The following is a 7545-nucleotide window of genomic DNA, read 5'->3' as shown; positions in this document are numbered from 1 at the left end:
CAGGAGGGGATGAGGTTAGGTAATGGATGTGATTAGCATTCACAAATGGAGAGGGCAATGGCATCCCACTCCAGTACTCCTGCCTGGAAAATCCCATGGATGGAGGAGCCTAGTAGGCTGCAGTCCATGGGGTCGCTAGAGTTCGACACAACTGAGTGACTTCACTTTCACTTTTCACTTTCATGCATTGGAGAAGGAAATGGCAACCCACTCCAGTGTTTTTGCCTGGAGAATCCCAGGGATGGGGCAGCCTGGTGGGCTGCCGTCTATGGGGTCACACAGAGTCAGACACGACTGAGGTGATGCAGCAGCAGCAGCAGCAGCATTCACAAAAATAATCTATATAGACCCTATGAAATTGTGACTGAAAATATTTGAGGATACATCCATCCCACCAAAATATTTTGAGAAGGATCTCAAGGAAAATGACTAGAACTTTTAAAAGCTGATTGGATTGCTCTTGAGTCACCCCCGCACAGCCTTCTTGCGGCGAGTGAGCCCAAGGCAGCCATTGCCCACTTGGTGTTCTATAGTACCTGTGATTCTTATCCTTGAAGATGCCTGAGGAAGTGCACCATGGAGAGAAGGAGGTGGAGACATTTGCCTTCCAGGCAGAAATTGCCCAACTCATGTCTCTTATTATCAACACCTTCTATTCAAACAAGGAAATTTTTCTTCGGGAGTTGATCAGTAATGCTTCTGATGCCTTGGACAAGATTCGCTATGAGAGCGTGACAGACCCTTCCAAATTGGACAGTGGTAAAGAGCTGAAAATTGACATCATCCCGAACCCCCAGGAGCGTACTCTGACTCTGATAGACACAGGCATTGGCATGACCAAAGCTGATCTTGTAAATAATTTGGGAACCATTGCCAAGTCTGGCACTAAAGCATTTATGGAGGCTCTTCAGGTTGCTGCAGACATCTCCGTGACTGGGTAATTTGGTGTGGGCTTCTACTCTGCCTACCTAGTGGCAGAGAAAGTGGTTGTGATCACAAAGCATAATGATGATGAACAGTATGCTTAGGAGTCTTCTGCTGGAGGTTCCTTCACTGTCCGTGCTGACCATGGTGAGCCTATTGGCTGTGGTACCAAAGTGATTCTCCACCTGAAGGAAGACCAGACAGAGTACTTGGAAAAGAGGCGGGTCAAAGAAGTGGTGAAGAATCACTCTCAGTTCATAGGCTATCCCATCACACTTTATCTGGAGAAAGAATGTGAGAAGGAAATTAGTGATGATGAGGCTGAAGAAGAGAAAGGTGAGAAAGAAGAGGAAGATAAAGATGATGAAGAGAAGCCTAAATTTGAAGATGTGGGCTCAGACCAGGAGGATGATGAAGAGAAGCCTAAATTTGAAGATGTGGGCTCAGACGAGGAGGATGATAGTGGCAAAGATAAGAAAAAGAAGACAAAGAAGATAAAGGAGACGTACATTGATCAGGAAGAACTGAACAAGACCAAGCCCATTTGGACCAGGAACCCTGATGACATCACCCAGGAGAAATATGGAGAGTTCTACAAGAGTCTTACCAATGACTGGGAAGATCACTTGGCAGTGAAGCACTTCTCTGTAGAAGGTCAACTGGAATTCAGAGCACTGCTGTTCATCCCCCATCGGGCTCCTTTTGACCTCTTCGAGAACAAAAAGAAAAAGAACAACATCAAACTGTATGTCTGCCGTGTGTTCATCATAGACAGCTGTGATGAGTTGATTCTGGAATGTCTCAACTTCATCTGTGGGGTGGTTGACTCTGAAGACCTTCCTCTGAACATCTCCCGAGAAATGCTCCAGCAGAGCAAAATTTTGAAGGTTATTCGTAAGAACATTGTTAAGAAGTGCCTTGAGTTCTTCTCTGAGCTAGCAGAAGACAAGGAGAACTATAAGAAATTCTACGAGGCATTCTCTAAAAACCTGAAGCTTGGAATCCATGAGGACTCCACTAACCGGCAATGCCTTTCTGAGCTGCTGTGCTATCACACATCCCAGTCTGGAGACGAGATGACTTCTCTCTCAGAATATGTGTCTCGCTTGAAGGAGACCCAGAAGTCCATCTATTACATCACTGGTGAGAGCAAAGAGCAGGTTGCCAACTCTGCATTTGTGGAGCGTGTGCGGAAGCGAGGCTTTGAGGTGGTGTACATGACGGAGCCCATCGATGAGTACTGTGTACAGCAGCTCAAGGAGTTTGATGGGAAGAGTCTGGTCTCTGTGACCAAGGAGGGCCTGGAGCTGCCTGAGGATGAGGAGGAGAAGAAGAAGATGGAGGAGAGCAAGGCAAAGTTTGAGAACCTCTGCAAACTCATGAAGGAGATCTTGGATAAGAAGGTGGAGAAGGTGACGATCTCCAATAGGCTCATGTTGTCACCCTGCTGCATTGTGACCAGCACCTACGGCTGGACCGCCAACATGGAGCGCATCATGAAAGCCCAGACGCTTCAGGACAACTCGACCATGGGCTACATGATGGCCAAAAAGCACCTGGAGATCAACCCTGACCACCCCATCGTGGAGACCCTGCGGCAGAAGGCAGAGGCAGACAAAAACGACAAGGCTGTCAAGGACCTGGTGGTGCTGCTGTTCAAAACTGCACTGCTCTCCTCTGGCTTCTCGCTTGAGGATCCCTAGACACACTCCAATTGCATCTATCGCATGATAAAGCTTGGCCTGGGCACTGATGAAGATGAGGTGATGCAGAGGAGCCCAGCACTGCTGTTCCTGATGAGATTCCCCACCTTGAGGGTGACGAGGACGCCTCTTGCATGGAAGAAGTAGATTAGGAGTTTCTACCTGCAGACTGCTCCCTCTGTATAGCGTCCCCATGGCTCCTGCAGCAGCAGCAGACCCGGTGGCCCTGGCCCATGTGGTTCCCTCTGCTGATGTCTAGTGGTTTTATTTCTGTCCTTCTAAGGCAGAATACATGGGCCTCAAGCCCTATCCCTCTCCATGTTTGACTTGGGGGTTGAATGTTGTGTGTGGTGTTTTTTTTTGTTGTTTATTTTGTTCTGAAATTAAAGTATTAAAAATAAAGAAGATGCAGGTTTTTTACCCAGTTTTAAAAAAAAGTTGATTGGATTAAATTCTGATTTTTTTAAAAAAAGATTTTAACAACCTCTCCCCCCAAAAAAGGATGCTCTGATTAAAAGCTAGAAAACAAAGACTTGGAAAGTGAGAATTAGTCAGCATCTCAACAACCATCCAAGAGTAAGGAACTCTGAACAGCCAAAATGGGCATCCACCCTACTCAACAAAGACATAATCTTTTTGGTCAGCTAAGCTGTTAGGTTTCCTATTGTGAATTTACTTCGCATTTATGCACTAGTCTCTGTGAGAATGACTAGCAGAAGCCAACCCCCCCCCCACAACTCCCACCCCACCAAAGTTGGTTAGCTTCAGTCATTCTAACACAATCAGTTTTCTGGACCTGCAATGTTGAGGTCTCAGTGTATAGGTTCCTGAGGTTCTCGCCATCCTACTGAATCCTGGCCTGGGTGACCAGCTATCTTTCCTTGATGACATCTCCATCTCCTCTGTCAAAATGTAGCAGTGGCCTGAATTGGGTGAACTCATTTCAGGTACCTGTGGAAAGGTGGAGCCTTTTTTCCAAAAGATATAAGAATATCATGAAAATAGACACTTGATGAACTCGTCAAGTATCAGTCAGTTGCAAGTGAAGTAACCCCAACTCAGATTAGCTTAGGTAACAAAGAGAAACTCAGAATGGCTTAAAAACTTAAATATAAGATGTGATACCATAAAACTCCTAGAAGAAAACAGGTAAAACATTCTGACATAAATCATAACAGTATTTTCTTAAATCAGGCTCCCAAGGCAAAAGAAATAAAAAATAATAATAAAGAAATGGGGCCTATTCAAATGTATAAGCTTTTGTACCGCAAAGGAAATGATAAACCCAATGAAAACACAACCTACAGAATGGGAGGAAATATTTGCAAACTATGAGACAGACAAAGGCTTAATAAACTAAATATACAAACAGCTCATACAGCTCAATACCAAAGGAAAAAAACCAACAGCAACCCAATCGAAAAAGAGTAGAAGACCTAAATAGATATTTCTCCAAAGAAGACAATCCAACTCCTGGGCATATATCTGGAGAAAACCATGGTTGGAAAAGACACGTGCACCTCAATGTTCATAGCAGCACTATTTACAATAGCCACAACATGGAAACAGCCTAAATGTCCATCAACAGATGAACCGATAAAGATGCCGTGCATATATACAATGGAATATTACTCAACCATAAAAAGAATGAAATATTGCAGCAACGTAGATAGACCTAGAGCTGATCATACTAAGTGAAGTAAGTCAGAAAGAGGAAGACAAACACCATATGATCTCACCTATATATTGAAGCTAAAAATAATACAAATGAATCTATATACAAAACAGAAAGAGGCTCACAAACAGAAAATAAATTTATGATTAGGGGAGGGAGGTTAGAGGGGAAAGGGAGGGATAAAGTAGGAGTTTGGGATTAACAGATATACACTGCTATATACTAATTAGATAAACAACAAAGACCTACCATATAGCACAGGGAACTATATTCAATATATCTTATAATAACCTATAATGGAAAAGAATCTGCAGAAGAATATGTGTGTGTGTATATCTGAATCACTTTGCTGTATGCCTGAAATGAACACAACATTGTAAATCAACTATACTTCAATTAAAAAATAGCTTAGATAGACAAACCAAAAAATTATTTACTCTCATATCTGAGGTTCAGAAGGAAAGCTTCAGCTTCAGGCATACCTGGATCCAGGAGCCCAGTAATGTAACCAAAAATTCATCCCTTTCTATCCATCTCTCAGTTCTGTCTTCCTCTTATTGACTTTCAGTCTCAGGTATGCTTTTATTGCTGGGTGGCAGATATATCCATTAGAAGTTCAAAACTTACTTACCCTTCTATCTAGCAATCACTGCAAAAAGCAGTTGCCTCTTTACAAGTTGTCTTAGCAAAAATTCCTGGGAAAGCTCTAGTTGGTCCATCAAGACTTACAGATCCTCCTTTGAACAGTCACTACTAGGAAGTTTTGTGCTAAATTGTCAATGTGACAATTCTCAAAATGTTTCAGTATGAACAGTGTGAAATACGCGTTTAAATCAAGTTGAATCTCCACCCAAGGGGTGGTTAGTATTTGAAATCTTCTAATCAGGAATCAACACCCCAGGAGTGATTAGCTAGAAGTGCACTCTAATCAGTAATCAACACCTTTCTAAAGTCCCAATAGTAAAAAGATAGCCCACTCAAATTAAGATAATTCAAGCAGGGTTTAATAAGCATATGGTTTACAAAGGTGTAGATAGGGTGTCAAGAAATCTCAAAGGATAGTACAGTACTTAGGAGCTAGTAACAGTGAGGCTATTACCACCCTAGGCCCAAAGAGATGAAAGGAAGGAGCAGTTTTGAGAACCTAAAGGAGACAGTCATGTAGAGGTTGCCCCACTGAAGGAATTGTGGCCTTCAAGATGCATCACAGACAACTTAAGGAGACCCTGCGGAGATAGAGTTGGGGGAATTAATACAGTAACCACTCTCTTCCCTCTCGCCAATCACCTGCTGGCCTCACCTTTGGCCAAACTCAGTTGGAAGCCAGAAAGTATGTATGGGAGCCCATTGATACGGTTCATGTAGGCCAGACAGCAGAGAGAGGAAGGGTGGAGAGTACGATCTGGACAGGCCAATAGAAAATATTCAGCAAAAGATGTGATGATACAGCACTCAAAACCTAAACATGGGATGTTTCCTAATGAGCAGAAAGAATGTTAGAGAAATGTTATTGATGAGATGTATAATAATCAAAGTAGCATATGGTTTGAAAAGCTATAGCGGTTGCACCGCTATTGTGTGAGAATCTGGTAGGACCGGCAGCCTAATGCCATAGGCGACCCTTGGGTGTAGAACCTCACCTCTCTGTGCTGCTCCCTTCAAGAACGCTATCACGAGCCCACATACACGGCTGACCTGTCCTGCTGTCAGAGCACCGTGTCATCCACAAAGGGCTCCCATGCAAGGTGCTGTTCTCAGTGTCTAGGAAAGAATGGAACTTCCCTGAACTACAGAGCAGACAATGGTATGCTTGGGGCTGCTCACCAAAAAATGTGCATTCTATAGTGCTTAGTCTAAGACTTGGTTTCATTGGATAGTTAGGTTAAGGAGGAAGGGCACCAATTGCTTCCTTTCACCAATTGCTAACCACCACAGGCTCCCAAAACTTCCCAAGGAGTCCAACATCTGCTGACCAGCAAGACTGGATCATGTGCCCAACCCTTAGCAAGGAGGAGGGGTCATTTCCACAAAGTTTATCCAGGATGTATTTTCCATAAGCAAAATAAATTCTGCTATAAGAAGAAGGTTAGGGAAGGAAGGACAGTTTATTAGGTGGACAGTTAACTATAACTACCCCAGCTTGCTACACTTTCCACTTGTGGATTTAACATTTATGGTTCCTGAGTCATGTTTTTTTTTTTTTTTAATATTTATTTATTTACTTATTTGGCTGCTTCAGGTCTTAGTTGCAGCACATGAGGTCTTCATTGTGGCATGTGGGGTCCTTTAGTTCTGACAATCAGGCTTAGTTGCCTCCTTGCGGCATGTGGGATCTTAGTTCCCTGACCAGGGATCGAACTCCCATCCCCCACATTGGAAGGCAGATCCTCAACCACTGGCCCACCAGGGAAGTCCCATTGAGTCATCTTGAATACCATAACATTCATAAAAATTGAATTGCCCATGTATTAATACAAAGCCAGGGAAATGGTGCTTAGCTAGTGCATGAGCCTAGCTGACCACGTGTCAACCACATCTCAGAATGGTTTTGTTCTCTCCTACATCTACACAGCTTTAATAAGAGGCAAACTTTGTTCCTTGGGGAAAACGTCCCTCAGGTGATGGCAACGATTGATGTTGACTCTGAAGTAAAGAAGTGACTGAATCTTTTCTAAAAACTAGAACCACATTATATTCAAAAATCATCATAAGCCTGAAGGGACTACTCAGATATTTTCATCTTAGCTGATTGCATGTTATGAGTTTAAATGTCATAAAGTCTTCAAGAGCACCTGAGACACACACTATATGAATGATGTGGATTTACTATACAAAAAAAGTCTGCATAACCCTTTCAGTTATCTATTCTTACATAACAAACTACCCCAAAACTCAGTGTCTCAAAGCAACACACACTTTATTTATTGACAGTTCCACAATCTGGGTTGGAGTCAGCTAGGCCGTTCTGCTAGTCTTACCAGCACTCACTCATGAGCCTGGATTCACCTGGTGTGTTGGCCAAAAGCTAGGCTCAGCTAGGACATTAGAATGCTTGGATCTCCCTCTCTCCATAAAATTCTCAAGTCCTCTCTCTCTCTATGTATTCTCTTCAGTTCAGAGAACTTCCCATATGGCAGGCAGACTTCCTGTATGGCAGCTCAGAGCTCCCAAGAGTACAAATGCAGGAACTACCATGTCTTCCTATGGCTTAGGCACCGAACACACTCTGTTAATTAAAGTGAG

General features: G+C 43.2%; 1 pseudogene across 1 annotated transcript; it reads left to right on the top strand.

Annotated features, from left to right (window-relative positions):
- Positions 1-461: 461 nt before the first annotated feature.
- LOC113887309 lies at positions 462-2842 on the top strand (annotated as a pseudogene). Its single transcript, XR_003509700.1, has one exon. The product of XR_003509700.1 is annotated as a heat shock protein HSP 90-beta pseudogene (transcript).
- The last annotated feature ends 4703 nt before the right edge of the window (positions 2843-7545 follow it).

Source organism: Bos indicus x Bos taurus, chromosome X (genome assembly GCF_003369695.1).
Source record: "Bos indicus x Bos taurus breed Angus x Brahman F1 hybrid chromosome X, Bos_hybrid_MaternalHap_v2.0, whole genome shotgun sequence".
Taxonomy (NCBI): Eukaryota; Metazoa; Chordata; class Mammalia; order Artiodactyla; family Bovidae; genus Bos; species Bos indicus x Bos taurus.
The sequence above is the reverse complement of the archived record's forward strand: the minus strand, read 5'-3'. Positions and strand labels throughout refer to the sequence as shown.